Source organism: Sciurus carolinensis, chromosome 9 (assembly GCF_902686445.1).
Source record: "Sciurus carolinensis chromosome 9, mSciCar1.2, whole genome shotgun sequence".
In the NCBI taxonomy this organism is placed as follows: Eukaryota; Metazoa; Chordata; class Mammalia; order Rodentia; family Sciuridae; genus Sciurus; species Sciurus carolinensis.
In genome coordinates, this window is record NC_062221.1 from 114,249,823 (window position 1) to 114,266,626 (window position 16,804).

The 16,804-nt window shown below is 36.1% G+C and overlaps 1 pseudogene; it reads left to right on the forward strand.

Moving 5' to 3' along the window:
• The first annotated feature begins 9,039 nt into the window (after positions 1-9,039).
• Positions 9,040-16,804, forward strand: part of LOC124992602 (ubiquitin carboxyl-terminal hydrolase 25-like) — a 39,164-nt pseudogene continuing 31,399 nt past the window's right edge.

A 16,804-nucleotide genomic window follows, 5' to 3' on the forward strand; every position in this document is an offset into this window, starting at 1 on the left:
ATCTGATTTAATAGAAGATAATGGAATTCTCTAAACTGTCGCAGCTTTCAATCTGTTGCCACATGTTGTTTGGGTTGGAATACAGAAAGAAAATCTGGCATTACACAGACATAGAGTTGAGGAAGGTTGAATCTTGCCAACCCCTTGAAAGGATTTTGAGGACCTATCAAACATGCCTTGAGAATGGCTGGTCTACAGTATTGGATGTTCAAGAAAAAAAGCCTTGAATTCACATAAACCTCTTACTGGGATTCAAACTTGCTTAACAGGTTTTGGTTGTGTGCCTTTGGGCAATTCACTTAAGCTATAAACCTCAGCTTCTGCCTCTGCAAAAAAGAGTATAATAATTCTAACTTCATAGGATAAGGATTAAATAATAAGTGTAAAGTGCTTAGCACGGGTCCTGGCATACAGTTAAATGCACAAAAAATAGTAGCTGGCTTTGAATGTGTTACAGACTATTTCCCATATGTTCCTCAAAATAGAAGGCTTAGAATATCCATCCCAACTTACCTAAACAGCAAGGCTAATATTAGAGGGAAATTCAGAAATTGAAATTCAAGGGACCTAATTTTAAAGTATGATATTCTATTTGTATTTATAGGAGTTACTCTCAGTAATAATATGTGTGTTTATATCTAGTTTCCCTTTATTGATGATTTCCCCCTCTGTGATTTCAGTTACCTGCAGTTATCTATGTTATAAAAATATTAAATGGAAAATTCCAGAAATATAAAATTCATGTTTAAAATTGTGTGCCATTCCCACCACCTGTTTTGCCCTGCCCAGGATGTGAATCATCCCTTTGTTTAAAGCATCCACACCATATATGATACCTGCCAATTAGTCACTTAGTGGTTTTCTTGGTTATCATGATCAATTGTGCCAGTATCACAGTACCTATGTCAAGAACCATTATTTTGCTAATAATGGTCCCAAAGAGAAGGTGTAATAATTATGGCAATTCAAATCTGTCAAAGAGAAGCTGTATAGGGCTTCCTCTAAGTGAAAAGGCAAAGGTAGAATAAGATATTTTGAGACACCACATTTACATAACTTTTATTACTGTACCCTACTATAATTTTTTATATTTTGTTATTAGATATTGTTAATATCTTACTGTGCCTCATTTATACATTAAACTTCATCATAGATATGTAGAGAAAAAACACGTCGTATGTAGGATTCAATACTATCTGAGGTTTCATGCGTGTACTACATTTCATGGATTGTATTCTCTGTGGATAAGGGGAACTACTTTAATATGATAGCTCAAACTGTAAGGTATTTTTCAGTTGGTAGATATGTAAGCCATCATCCAATCAACCTTTCATAAAAAAATTCCTTGTGTTCTTCTTGATGACAGAACAGACCAAACTAAACAGAGACAGAATATATTAATATCTCATTTTATAAATGGTATTATGTATACTAATCATTCTAAAAACATTTCCTGAAAACCAAGAAAGGAGATTTTAAAACTTGTTTTATTTTTGTTTATAAATTCATTTCAATTATACTTAGTGAGCACTCAAACATACAAATGTTATTGTACAAAATCCAAAAATGATTAACATTTCTGTCTAATATTTAAGATTTTTTTCCTCTATGCTTATAGTATAATTTGCCCCAAATTAATTTATGATTCCCATAACTCATTCACATATTTTAAAATTAAAAACATTTATAAGCAAATTTTGTGTGTTTTCTTTCTTTTTAATTTTTTTAGATGTTGATAGACCTTTATTTTATTCATTTATTTATATGTGATGCTAAGAGTTGAACCCAGTGCCTCACACCTGCTGGGCAAGTGCTCCACCACTGAGCCACAACCCCAGCCTTCTGTATTTTCTACTCTTCAAATATAACCCAAATAATCACTAAGGATCTGAAACTGAAGTAGCTGTCTAGGAATTACTAATCATATATTTTTATACATGAGCTGATATATTAATATAAGCTAAGACACAAATGTCAGCAGAACAGTCCTTAGACTGGCAGATTTTTCAACTGACCTCACTTAACCCTGTTTCTTGCCTTATTTTCCCAGAATTGAAATATTGAATACTAGTTAAATAATTATTCTTGATACTCATCTAATGATTTTTAACTTCTGTAGATGGGCAAAAAGTGGCTACCCTTTACCCTTCTATGTTTTTTGTCTGGGATCCAAACCAAATTGACAAAAGACAGATTAACAAGTGAAAACCCTATTAGAGGTTCCTGAGAGAGGATTCCCCATAACAAGAGACTCCAATCATCTATATGGAGTTGATACAGATTATTGAAGCTGACTTAGCATGCTGAGTGACAACACAAGTCATGGGAGGGTCAGGGGTGGAAATATATGGTGAAAAATAAAGGATATCTTGTTATGTAGCTAACACAGCATTCTGTCAGTGGTGTGAATATTACTGGCAATTTTAGTCACGTTTATTGTGAGAATTAGGAGCACAAAACAGAAGTAGAAGGATTATAAAAACTTGCAATTTCTAGAAAAGTGCTTGTAAAGCTGGGGTCAGGGAAATTGTGCTTGTTGAAGAGTTTATAACTCTTAAAGAGATGCTAAGTACTTTGCACAGAGCACTAGGAAAGATGACTCACAAGACAACTCACAGCAAAATCTTACACTGGAAAGCCTAGGAAGTTGTTTCATAAGGCAGGGACATGCAGGTACTTCAAGGCTGCTGCAGTCAGGATACCAGGGGCCAAGTACTGCTTAATCTGGTCTTAGATCTTGGCATCATCTACACGGTGTTGATTCTGCAGGAATGCAGGATGCTGGAGTTAAGGGGTTATGAAGGTTCCACTGAGCTTTCAAAAGAAGACTTGGGAGGCTATGCAAAGTATAGTAAGGTTGGGTCTTTGTGGGCTGCCCCTGAGAGGGTGATTGTGAAACTGTGAAAGTGAAGCCAAAGCTGAAATGTAAACCCTAGGATTTAAGAGATGCCAGTTATGTGCATAGTTTGTTGATACAAGGATGGACCAGATGAAAAGAAAACCCATGTGCTCTTAAATAACCAAGACCAAGGGGCAACAGTGACCAGGTCCTTTGGAAATAGCATCTCACCACTATGTGTTCTAGGTACTGTACTTAGAGTTATAGACATAGTTACTGGATCAGTTTTCCCAGTTGAGTTTCCCTCTTACTTTTACTCCATCCCAAAAGCCCTTTTTCTAATACAGATACTACACTAAAGTAGATTTCCTTTAGATCTATAAATTTCTTCTACAAATAGGCAGTTTTTGAAGTTTCTCAAATAACTAACTCAAAACAGGCCCAAATAATATATTTTGACCCTATTCCTTCCTTTTGAAATGGGAATGATTACCCTGTACTTACTCTGTAGTACATATATGCAACTTGATTTTGATTTTTTCAGGGGCAGAAAGCAAAGTGTTTGCCTTAAATCTCAGATGAAACTTTAGACTTAAGACTTTTGGGCAATGCTAAAACTGTTAAGACTATGAGACTCCTGGAGATAAACTGAATGCATTTTGCATTGTGAGATGAACATGCACTTTTGGGGATCAGGGGAAGAATGTGATGGTTTGGATATAAGGTGTCCCCCTAAAACTCCTCTTAAAACAGGAATATTCAGAGGTAAAATGATAGATTATGTAGCTGTAACCTAATTAGTTCATTCTTGTTTGAAATTGTAGGCAGGTAGGGCATAACTGGATGAGATAGGTCACTGTGTGCTTCTTCCCTATGGCTACTTCACCTTCTCTCTTATTCCTATCCCTTAAGTGAGCTGGGCAACGTTGTTCCACTGGGTTTCTCTCGTGATATTCTGTCTTACCTCAGGTCCAGATCAATGAAATTGAACATCTAAGGACTGAGACTCTCTGAAACTGTGAGTCTCAAATAAATTTTACCTCCTCAAAGTTGTCCTTGTCAGGTATTTTGGTCACAGTAACACCAAAGCTGACTAAAAAATAAAAAGTTTAAAATTTTTCTTTTGGAACAGCCCTTTTTCTAATACAGATACTACACTAAAGTAGATTTCCTTTAGATCTATAAATTTCTTCTACAAATAGGCAGTTTTTGAAGTTTCTCAAATAACTAACTCAAAACAGGCCCAAATAATATATTTTGAGATGGTATATTCTGGCTCTTTTGGGTTGGTGTATCCTAAACCCCAATACTTAGCTTATTGGTCACAAGGAAGCACTAGTAATTATTTCCAAGGGCCTGAATAGCAAGAACTTGTTCATATTTGTGAAAATAATAGGAAAAATCATGATGAAAACAACATCAAAGAAACTTTTCAAAATGGAATCAGGAAGTCAGGGGCAGTGGTGCACACCTGTAATCCCAGCACCTGGGGAGGTTAAGGCAGGAAAATTGTGAGTTCAAAGTCAGCCTCAGCAATGGTGAGATGCTAAGCAACTCAGTGAGACCATCTTTAAGTAAAATACAAAATAGGGCTGGAGATGTGGCTCAGTGGTTGAGTGCCCCTGCGTTCAATCCCCAGTACCCACCCTCCCAAAAAAATGGAATGAGGAGATCATCAGGAAGTAGGACTTATGCATGACTACAACTTCTGTCCAGGAATGTGAACTTTGGTTCAAAGGTTAGTTTGCTTGACTAATAGCATCTAGAACAGATAATTACATTGTTTACAGAGACTGTAGATACATATCAAGAGGTTACCAGACTCTTGTTTATGGACATTTTTACTAAGTATGCACATTTTTTCTGTGTCTCCTATTAGTCACATAGCACTTGTCACAAAGCAACTGTCCACATCTCCAACAGAAGTTTTCTCACAACATAATTTTTATTGCTGTATAATAATTCAAGACTATTTTCTCAATAAGTTATCACCTTCTCCACTTTCCCTGAAATACTGAGTTAGAGTCATCTGAATTGGTGTTTCTGGAATTCCCATTCCTAAGATCTCAACTAAATTCCTTTTTCCTTTTGTAGTTTCTGAGTTTGGTGTGATGATATACTTGTTATATATTTAATTTATGCCTATGTTAGTCAGCTTTTAATTACTATAAAATACACAACAAAATCAACTTAACAAGAGGTTTATTTTGACTTACAGTTTTGGAAGGTTCAGTCCATAGTCAGTTGCATTCATTTCTTTGGGTCTGTGATGAGGCAGCACATCGTAGGTAGAGCATGTGGTGGAGTAGTTGCTCACTTCATGGTGAATGGGAAGCAAAAGAGAGAGAAAGAGAAAGGGGTGTGGTCCCACTATTTTATTCATTCCACCAATGATCCAAGACTGCTTTCCAATACTTCTTTCTCCATATTCAGAGTAGGGTCCTTACCTATACACAAATCCTGAAGAACAACACAGGACCTGCTAGTTCTGTGATCTCGGGCAAATTATTTAAGCCTTTTACATAGTCCTATTAGCTATTAGATACATTCCATGAGTTCCCATTGCTCTGCTCTGAATCATGGAGAGGACCATGTGTGTATACATATGCTTTCAAGTCACCTGGCTTCAGAATAGATATGGTCAACAAGAGGCATGGGTGAGCCATTGGAAGGTGGGAGAAGGGGAAAAGTCAAGGCATTTCTCTTTCTTGTTCTCTTTTCCCTAGGTGGAATCTTCTTAGGCTTTATTTCTTTGGTATTTCTACCTCTCATCAGCCTGGGCTTCTCTCATTCCAGGTCTTCCCAGTAAGGCAGGTTCATGAGATTAACACATTTGTTCTGTGGTTTTCTCTGTTCATATATATTACATACAGACATAAAGTCAGGGAGATTTGAGTCTGCCAGTGTAGAAGGGGAGATTTTATCTTTTGAGTAGGAATGGAAGAAAGAAAAGAACTGAGAAAGGGGTTGAGGCCTCCAAGCCATCTTCAGTGTGAGAGAATGACTTGGGCTTACTCAAGGTAAGGGAATATGAGTGATGCTTTCTGAGTATACCTTGAACAGCAGCAATTCACATTAGACTACATTATTTTTTCAATCCACAAACCCCTCTTCTCCCCCAAAAGCACTCCAACTGGAAGTGTAATATTGACAAAAAATATGTAAGGCTACTTTACTTTAATGTGTTAATGCATCTCTTACCAATCTAATAGGTTATGGGATATGGCAGAAAAAAAGATATTTGAAGGTATGAAAGTGTGAAGTATAGGAATAAGAGAAGTAGATTGAGTATTTTGTGCTGAATAATCTTCCCCTAAAATTCATATCCCCAGTATTTCAGAATATAATCATATTTTCAGATAAAGTATTGAAAGAGAAAATTAAGTTAAAATGAGACTGCATAGGTGGAGCCATAATAAGATATGACTGGACCTTAGAAAAAGGTAAAGAGACACCATAGGTGTGTATGCACAGAGGTTAACTATGGGAAGAGGCATTAAGAGATTAGCCATTTAGAAGTCAAGGAGAAAGGAGGCAGGAGAAATCGACCCTGTCAGAATTTTGATCTTGAACTTTCATCCTCTAGAACTATAAAAAAATAAATTTCCCTATTATGAAATAGTGTAATTGTGACATCAAAGAGACCTCCTCTTGGAATGAGGGCTTATTGTTTCCTTATTGGTGAAAATAAAATTATTCTAGAACATCAATGTACATAAAGGAGAAAAACAATTTTAATGTATCTTTAAGTAGAGTTAATTATACTCATGTTGTGGAAATTGTAGAACTATACAACATAAATTGAACTTTATTATTAATGTCTAACGAATGTGCTTTGGTAACAGAACACTTTGAATGACCAGAAATGGATTTTCTGGAACACCAATTTCCTTGTTTAATATAAAACACATAGTACTGAGTATCATTAGAAATATCATTTTAATGATAAATAAAATAGATTTGAGGTTTGTCTTGGTCTTTTTTGTGCTGTTATATAGTATCAAACACTGGGCAATTATATATGGATCAGAAATATATTGACTCATAGTCCTATATTTGGTTAGTCCAAAATGGAGGGCCAGGTTTAAGAAACTCATTCTTACTCTATCAAATACACACTGGTAACTATTAATTCATGAGGGTAGAGACCTCATCATTAGTCACCTGACATTAGGCCGGACTTTACACTGTTGCATTGGAGATTAAGGTTGCATGATTTTTGGGAAAGACTTTCGAATCACAGCAGGGTTAAAAACGAAATTTTAAAGTTTATATGAATTCTATCGCTTTGTTTTTTACCTGAGTGAGAACAATACAGAATAATGCAACAATTTAGGAGTTATTCAATAATATTCTGAGAATATGTAATTCCACCAGCTATGTATATTAAAGCTGACTCATGAACAGCAAAATTGACCATAGGGCAAATTTTGAAGATGAGTTCATGAGTACTAGTGATGGTTTTTGTGCGCTAATTTATCTCAATTTCTCAAATTTCTGTCCTGTGATTTTTCATTTCAATTTTACGTTTTCTAAATATACATCTATGAGAACACTTGAAATTTTCTCTCAAATTCTTCATTATTGTTGAGTAAGTATGCAACCATCAGAAGTAAGCTAAAAATGGATGATCTAAGTTGAAAATATGACTGTCCTATAAAAAGTTGTCATTTGGTAATTCTCTGGTGAGCACTAGTAAGATACTAAAAAAATTTTAACTAAAGAATTGAACTCAGAGGGACACTGTATTGCCAAGTTCTTGAAATTAAAGTATAGTATCTGGTAATATATTGTTTAAACCAAAGTACTAGATTTTCATGTTAAATTTAATTTCTTAAATGGAAAAAACTAAGTTGATAAACTAGGAAAAGGAGAAACTTATTTTCTATAAAATCTATATTATTGAAAAGCATAAAGTTAGTTGATAAACTAGGAAAAGGAGAAACTTTGGTATATAAATGATGAAAAATGCATTCTTTGACAGGTAACCCTCTCCGGGTCTTGAAAGTGTTGCATTATTCCTAAAATTCTTTGTTTCCAACCATTTTACAACTTCTCAAGTTTTTCTAGCAAGGGTATAGGATATCGATAAAATAAAATTTGCAATTTGTCAAAATCAAATGAATGAATAAATGTGAGGATTCAAGGGAAAGACCAAAAAGATGGTTTAAGGCAGCATCTAAGGTGCAGATCAAAGTGCACAGAATTATTATAAAGCCTTTGTGAATTACTATGATTAAATAAAATCAGGTAATATCTCAGGGATCCTCAACTGTTTGCTTTCCTTGTCATAGGACTGAAAATAACAGACGGGTTTGGGTTCATACTATATTTGTGACAGTATGCACTGATAATTCTTTCCATCCTATGGCAGGTCCCTTACTAGTGTCCTCAGATTAACTGGTGCAACTCAGATTTGCGACTTCGGATTGTTTTCTCATTGTTAGGTTTACCCTACCATCCCATATAGAGTATTCCATGCATAGTAATTGTTTGCTTAATTTGGCAGCTGGGATATTAGAATCATGTATCATCTAGGCAGTAGTACTTGGTTTGCCTTCAGACCCTTTTATTTAAATTAAATATTAGGTAAATAAACTTTATTTCTGCAGTGCCTAGCAATGATTGGCACACATTCGAATATATGAAGTAGACGCAAGATATTAATTCTCCTGTATTTAGTTATGATTAAGGAGAAAAGTACATCCCAGCATAAAGATTTGTGTCAGTCCTTCGCTTATTGGACCGTTCTCCTTCGGTAAGTTCATTTTTCGGGAAATTCCTAGAAAGGTGGCGGGAGGAGACCAGTGACACAAGCAGCAGCCAGAGTTCAGGACCCTGAGAGGTTCTGGTACATTACAGGTAGGGAGGGATATGTTTGTCTTGGAGGCGGTGGAAAAGAGCGCGAGCCAAGGCGCAGGTAGCAGCGCAGCCCTCCGGCTGCCGCTCGGGGCTTCGCCGAGCCTAGGGCAGGCGTAGCGCCACCTGCCCCAGGGGCGGCTCCGGTGCCCCGCCCGCGGGCCCGCCTCGCAGCACCCCGGAGCGCCTGGCCCGTGCGGGGCGGGGCTCCGCGGCGGCCCCGCCCCGCCGCCCCGCGGGTCACAATGTAGGGTTAGGGCGGCCGGCGGGCGGGGCTCTGCGGGGGAGGAGCCACCCGGCGGGGGCGGTGACGGCGGTTGGGGGAGGGGAGGGGAGGAGGAGTCGCGGAGGGAGGAGGACAGCGCCATTCCGGCCGGCCGCTCCCTCCGTCCCCTCGCTCCCTTCCCCGCAGTGGCCCAGGAGCCGCCGGCGAAGGAGCGCGCGAACGCGTGACGCGGCCCGGCTTGCTCGCGCCCTCCCGCGCCCCGCCGCCCGCCGCCCGCCCATGGCCCGGGCCGCCGCGGACAAGCCGCGCTGAGGCGGGCCGCGCGGAGACGTGGGGCTGCCGCGGTGGCCCTCGCAGCCCGCGCCTCGCCGCCTGCCCGCGGTGCCGGTGCACGCCGGTCGCCATCGCCTTCGCTCCTGGCTGGTGGGGGCGCTGTCCACCCCGGCCGTCTGCGCCGCTCCCTGGAGTTCGGCGGAGCCCGGCAGCCAGGGCCGGCAGAGGCGCGAGGAGCCGGACGCCGCCGCCGCGGGGGCCATGACCGTGGAGCAGAACGTGCTGCAGCAGAGCGCGGCGCAGAAGGTGAGGCGAGCCCGTGAGCGCGGCCCCGCGCCTCCTTCCGACGTGCCGGCCTCTCCCGCCGCGGCCCGGCACTCCGGGGCCTCGCTGCCCGCGGCCGCCCGGGCCTTGGCTGCCCCGGGCTTTCCCCACCACCACTCACCATCCCAACCCGTCGCTTTGGGGGGCCTCGCGCTTAGTCAGTGCCAAGCTGCGTGTAGGGAAGGGATGTAGTTTGCGGGTTTCAATCCACTTCCTTCTGCCGATTGTTTTTCTGTAACAGACGGTGCCAGGTATTGAGTGACCCTCACATTCCTACAGTGCTCTATACGGCTTCTTAATTAAACTTTATTCTTCCCTACTTCTCTCTTTTTCTTTCTTTCTAAGAAAATCAGTTGTCATCCTTTTTGAGCAGTTTATATTTTGAAGGTGGTAGGATTCCAGGCCTGCTATTCTGCAAAAAAGATCACCAAAATCGAATTGTTTGCCCTTTTTTGGCAGGTACATTGATTGACCAGGTGAACTCTCAGTGTACAAGTAGAGGTTTTGGGTGGTTTTCTTTTCTTTTCTTGAATGTTGGAACTGTTTCTTAAGAAAGGAAACCTTTCTGGCTATGTTATTCCAGGAATCTTTTGTCCCCTAAGTTTGACCTTGTTCTGTCGTTCTCCCTTTACTCTTGCATCAGTTACAAATTCAAATGGTCACTCACTTAAGCGAGAATTAAAAAAAAAAAAAAGTGTTTACTGATGCATCAGATCTTTATAGTGAATAATGAGCTCATCTTGCTATTTTGGATTTAGCTTTCAGAATCTTAAGTGCACTATCATGGCTTGCACTATATCCTGAAGAGTAGTTGGCCTTGACTTATTTCCCATTCCTTTGAAAAGCGTTTGGACAGTCGAGAAATATTGCCTTAGTTGTGTTAGAATTTTGGGGATAATTGGGCTTACTGTGAATGACCAAAGCTGTTTGGTTTATCTGGGTGAGTAATGAATGCCCCACCCTGTTGTAATTTTGGTATACCTAGTTGTATTTTACCTGTGTTTGACTTTACAAGGACTGTTGTACTAAAGTGAACTATTTAAACACTCACATCTTGTTAAATTTTTGCATTGAGATTGTTTTTAGAATTTCATGATATTATAGAGGTAATTGAAGATAGTCAAGAATTTTGGAAAGCAAGGATAGTACATTGTTATTTTAGGCACTTTGGGAATGTTGTTTTTGAAGCTCATTTTAATTGATGTTACTGGTGAAGGAGAAGATGATTGCAGACTGCAATTTATTACAGTGAAATAATTCAAGATATGATGATGGGAGTTTAAAACAGTTTACCTCCTAATCCTGTTCCGTTTTGAAAACCTGAATGTTTAGTTTTTGATGTTGAGTATATGTTAGGAGTTAAGACTTAGGGCAGATCATGCGGTTATAATAGACTTTGTATCATTTTATTTTTATAGTATTTCAGTGTTGAATATTAAAACTTGTTAGTTTCCAAGTGGGAAAGTGGCTTATATTTTTCATATCTCTTTACGCTAGAACAATGGCAAGTTTTGAGATTTTTAAAAAATTGTTTTGACTAAACAGCTTCTTTAGAATAGTCAGATAACCTGACTTTCTTGCTTGGTTCAGAGGTGTATGTATGAAATTGTACAATCAAAAATCAAATTAATGAATGTGCTCTTGATTATCATGTCCAATTTCCTAGTTTAATGAGCCTATCCTCCTTCACAAAGGAGTAGTCTTTAATTCAAAATATTACCACTGTGATGCCATTTTTAGTATGTATATATATATAATATGTATGTATGTATGTATATATATAATGTGTATATGTGTTTTAGATTATTTTGTTTATACTGGGGTAATTTTTTAGATCAATGTAACATTTTTATACTTCCATGAGGGTATTTTTGAAACACAATATGTTTATTTTCCATGTCAATACACTATTTCTTTGTTACTCGTATTAGAACTATTAAAAAAAATTGATATGATTATAAATGTTTGAAACTTACCTGAAGTAAGTTAACAGATTTAAATACATCAAATGAGAAACTAGGAAGTAGACTTCAAGCCAGTAACTAGGAAGTGAACTTCATACTTTAGAAGAAACAAAAGTGAAACTGTTTTCACTTAGAAACTTTATGAATTATCAGTAAAAGGAGAGGTGTCTAGGGTATGTTGAATAGCCAAACTTTTAATTAGTTTTCTGCTTTTTTAAAAATTGTGTGTGTGCAGGCATGCTTGTATGTTTTAAGGAAATAGTTGCATTATGGTAGTTGGAACGGTTTCCCACATTTTCAAGATTTTTTTCTTTTAATGCAGAGGGGATGTTAGATTAATAATGTTTTAAAAAACCAGAACAACCTAAAACTTTTGTATGTCTTTTATTTACCTAAAAAGTAGTTGCCACTATTTAACATGAAAAGACAGGGGTTGTCTTTCCCGCTTTGTGTGTTCTTTGCTTGATTGCGGATGTTTGGACAAGCCAATCATGAGATGTAGTAACACCGCAGAGGGCTGCTTTTCTGAGGTTTATAATGTTACAGGTGAAGTGAAGTTGGCAGCATTATCAAGTACAGTTAAATCCTTTATTAGTTTGGTCTTGGATATGTACCTATAGCCATTGTGCTTGATATTTACCCAAGTGTAGGATCCTTAGATCTGAAAAAATTGAAACAGATTCAAGTTCCAAATGAAGATTGTTTAGGGCAGCACTAGGAGGTTTCCTCCCAGGAACCAAGTTAACTTATAGATGAAGTGGGGGAGGTAAGTTTACAGAGAGTATCCTTCTGAGTTGAATAAAATATAAAATTCCTAAGAATACCTTGCCTATATTGTTTCACTGTAGTACTTAGAATTGTGTTTTGTACATATGTAAAACTCAGCAAATATTTGATCAGTGAAGTAATGAGTGAAGGGGTTCTAAAAGAAATGCAAGTACGGTACTTACCTCAGTTTCCTCACTAAATCTTGAGATTTAAATATTGAGAAACAGTGAAAATTTGAAACTTCATTCATACTAGGAAAATAGGCAGTGGCAGTGAAGACAGGATGTGGGTTAGATCTAAATCACCTTTCTGTAACCTTGTTGAAATCATTAAATACCTTTAAATCTTTTAAAGCCTTAAAGTTAGTATGATTAGACTTGAGCAACTACTTTAGATCTGGGGGTCACTGGATTTACACAAGCATTTCTTCTGTACAGGGAAGATAGAGTGTAGAGACAGAGTCAGCTTTCACTGTGTGAATAGTGGGAGTTAGGTGGGAAGGATTTTTGAGATTAATCAAATTCAGTGTTAAAACAAAACTTGAAAAACAGTATAGACTGGGTGTGTTTCTTAGTTAAAATAACAGTGTATTTTAGATTATCATCAAAGGTTATAAAAGTATAAAAGTGTCATTCAACATTGAATAGTACTCAAAGGTTACATGAAAGAGATAATCTCGGAAGTAACTGGTTATATTGTTACTAGTATAATATGCAGAAAGGTACAGTTTCAGCTGTATATTTCTTTCTTATGCCTTTCCTTTCTCTTCTTACTTTTATTTTCTTTATATTACTAACACATAATTGCCCTTAACGAATTCTCATCAGTTCTCATAAATTTAAAAAATTTTCCAGTATGTCATTTTGATCTTTCTTGTCATTATTCATTTTTTAAATTTTATTATTTTTATGATTTAGCTAAGCTTATATAATACTACTAGGATTAATATTAGTTTCTGTTATTTATTATTTAATCATAATATGGATATTTCTTTACACTGTATTCCCAAGTTTTCTAAATTTTTTGAAATCAGATTTAGATGTTGATTATCAAATGTCTTTTTTTCCCCTTCAAGGAATGATGTTGTATTTTATATCAATAAAATAGAACTATAATTCTAGATTAGCATGCATGAATATTTATTGTGTAATAATTGAAAGGCACTGTGCTGAGTGTCTTGGAAATTTTTAAAATTTAATCTTCCCATTCGTCTGTGAAGTGAGCACTATTTTTACCCCTTCTTGTGTGATAGTTTAGAGAATTAAAGAACATTTCAGCCCTAGTATATATTGAGAGTGGTACTGAAACTCCGGACATTAGAGTCACAAGCCCTTACTCTAATCTGTATTGTTTCAACTATCCTTCAGTTTCTGATAAAACCCAGTTTGGTCTTGATGCCTTATTATTTTAATATTTCCAAATTTAATATACTCAAATCTATCCTGAAATTGTGTGTGTGTGTGTGTGTGTGTGTGTGTGTGTTGTTTAATGAAATTGGTTTTAAGATTTACTTGTGTTTCATATGGGCTGTCAAGATAAAGAATCTTAAAAGGATTAGAAAGATTTTTGTTTTGTTTTTGCTTTTGGGATTATTTAGTATAAGATTAGGTTGAACTATTCAGAATTGATTAATATTAAGTATGACTAAATTTAAACCTTTGTTACTTTGAAGATTTGATGAATCTTCAGGGCTGAGCTTATTTAGAGCAAATTTTAGATAAACTTTCCAAATTTTGCTTTATTGTCTTTAAAATTTTTTATCTCTTTCAGAGTCAAATTTTAAAAAAATGTTTTATAGTTCCAGAAAATAGTCCAGAAAATCTAATCTGGAATTTTTCATTTGTATTTCCATAATTATTGGTCTGTTGTTTTCTTTTAAATAGAACTATACATGTTTATGTAGAGCTACACCCTCTCTTATTCCTGTTTGTTTTGGTGTCAATAATGTTTGCCAGGTGGTGTTCTATTTTATTAGCCTTTCCAAAATCCAGTTCTCTGTTTTGTTTTATCAGTTGTTTTGTTTTCTAACATTAATTTTGTTTTTTCTTATTTCATCCTTTTTGGTGTTTATTGTTTCTCTTATTATAGCTTGAATTCAGCATTTAGGGAGTTTATCATCATAGTTAATATTGAAAAGTCTTTTGAGCTGCAAATTTTCATCTAACTTCTTTGGATTTTACTTTCTTTTTCATTATGTATAAGGCGATTTAAATTTTCTTTTTGGTTTAACTTTCAAGATGAAGTTTTTGAAATATTCCTTTTGTTGTTGACCTTCATTTTAGCTTTACTGTTTGGAGAATATGGTTTGTTATGGTTGTAGAAATTGATTAACGTTTTCTTAGGACCAAGTACATGTCCTTCTAATAAGCATATTAATGGAAAGGGCCTGTATTCTCTGAAACTTACAATTCTAAATATTTATGTATGAAGTAAACAGTGTTATTAGAATATTTCACATTTTCTTCCGGATCTTTTAATTTGAGAGATCTTGACAGAGAAATCTTGACATCTCTACTTTTAATGTGACCCACTTATTTCTCTTTGTATTTTTAATGGTTCTAACCCAAAATTGTATTTTTGTCTTTTAGAATTTAGCCATTCACATATGTGATATGATAAATTTAAACTTTACTTAGCATGTGATTTTCCTTTTTTTAGTCTTATTCTTCCATTCAGTATTGATGGAGTGGTCAAGTTTTCATTATATCACCACCCCTACCTATCCTTTTGCATTTTTAAAATTTCTGCTTTTTAAATTTTAAATACTTTTTGCAAGTATAAAAATTAATAACTACTTTCCCTGTCCCCAGATAAGACATTTTAGCATGTTTTTCTACTCCACTACTGCTTTTGTGGCAATAATATGGAGTTGTAGTTCTGTGATGAATTTTCTTAATTTTTTACAGATACATTATTGGCATAGCTTGTTTTTATAAATTAGCTATTTTAACAATTCTTTTTTTCCTTGTATTTTTAGTACTGTTTGATGGTTTGAGATTACTTGGCTTTTTTTTGGTTGCGTGATAAATGAACTCTAAGCTTATAAAATTTCCTCTTTGGTTTTAGAGTTCAGAAGTTTCTCTAGCATATATTGGTACCTGTTTTTTAGCAATTCTACATAGAAAGTTTTACTTAAAAGTTTGGTATACTTTTTAGGAGACAGCTATATGTATATTTAAATTATTACTTCTACACCGTTCCTTTTTCTCTTCTTCTAAAATGGCATTATTTTAATTTTGGACACCATTCATCTTTCTTCCTTGCTTTAGATTTTTATAATTTTCTTCTCTCCATTTTTGCTCTATATGCTAGGATAATGTTTTAGTTTGATGGTCCATCCAGATTATTATATGTGTAATGCCAGTTTTATGTTTCCACCATAGGTGGTTAGATACTTTTTTATAATATTTATCCATTTTTAGTTGGTTCAAAATTGCACAGAATTAGATTAATTATAACAAGTTGTCTAATACTCAGTTTTTCATGGAGATAAGTTTTCATGAAAATGAATTTACTTAATAAATTGCTTATTTATAACAAGTATACATGAACCCACTAAAAACAAAAGCTAGAACTTGGATGTTAACTTGTATGTAACTGTTTTGTTTCTTCATCCCATCTCTTTTTTCTTTCCTTTCTTCTCTTCTCTCCTCTCCTCTCCTCTTCTCTTCTCTCTCTCTCTTTTCTCTTTATTTCTTTTTTCTTTTTCTTCTTTCAGCATAGGGGATAGAATCTAGGGCCTTGAACATGTCAAGCAAGCATTCTGCCACTGTGTTATATACACAGCTTTTTAATTTCATTTTGAGATAAGGTCTCACTAATTTGCTGAGACTGGTTCCCAACTTGCAGTGCCCCTACTTCAGTACCTCCCCAGCAGCTGGTTTTAACTGGCATGTGCTATTGTATCTGGCTATCATCCCTCTACTTCCTTTTGAGATTGTCATTATCTTGAATCCTGTTTTCATTCTCCCTTTGATTTCTTAGTTATTATATGTAGATCAATTTCTAAAGGTTTATATTTTTCATTCTCGATGTTTTAACTTCACCTTTAAAAGTTTCCCATCACAAAATCTAGAAGGTATACTTCTGTATTTCCTACAGTTTTAAGATTATATTTGTAGCATTTTAGACATTATTTCATCTGCAGTTGAATTTGTATATGGTGTGAGGTAGGGATTCAATTTGATTTTTACTATATATATATATATATATATATATATCATGAAAAATATTTTTTTGTTAATTTTCCTTTACTGAAAAGTTAATGCTCTCCCTCACTAAATTGATAGGTCTTCTTCATCATACACAAATTTTAATGTAAAATACTTCTTTTTTTCTGGGCTTTCTGTGCCATTGTTAGTATTATGAATACTGCCCTACTGTTTTTTCTTTTCTAGACTCTGTTCTGTCACCCATTCTGTGAATACCAACTGGCTTTTATTGCTACTGCTTCATAATAATCGCTAATACTTGAAAATAATTTCTTTGTGCCTCTTCCTCACAGGTACCCTGGCACTTTACTTTTCATTTGAAATTTTAAAATAACCTTAC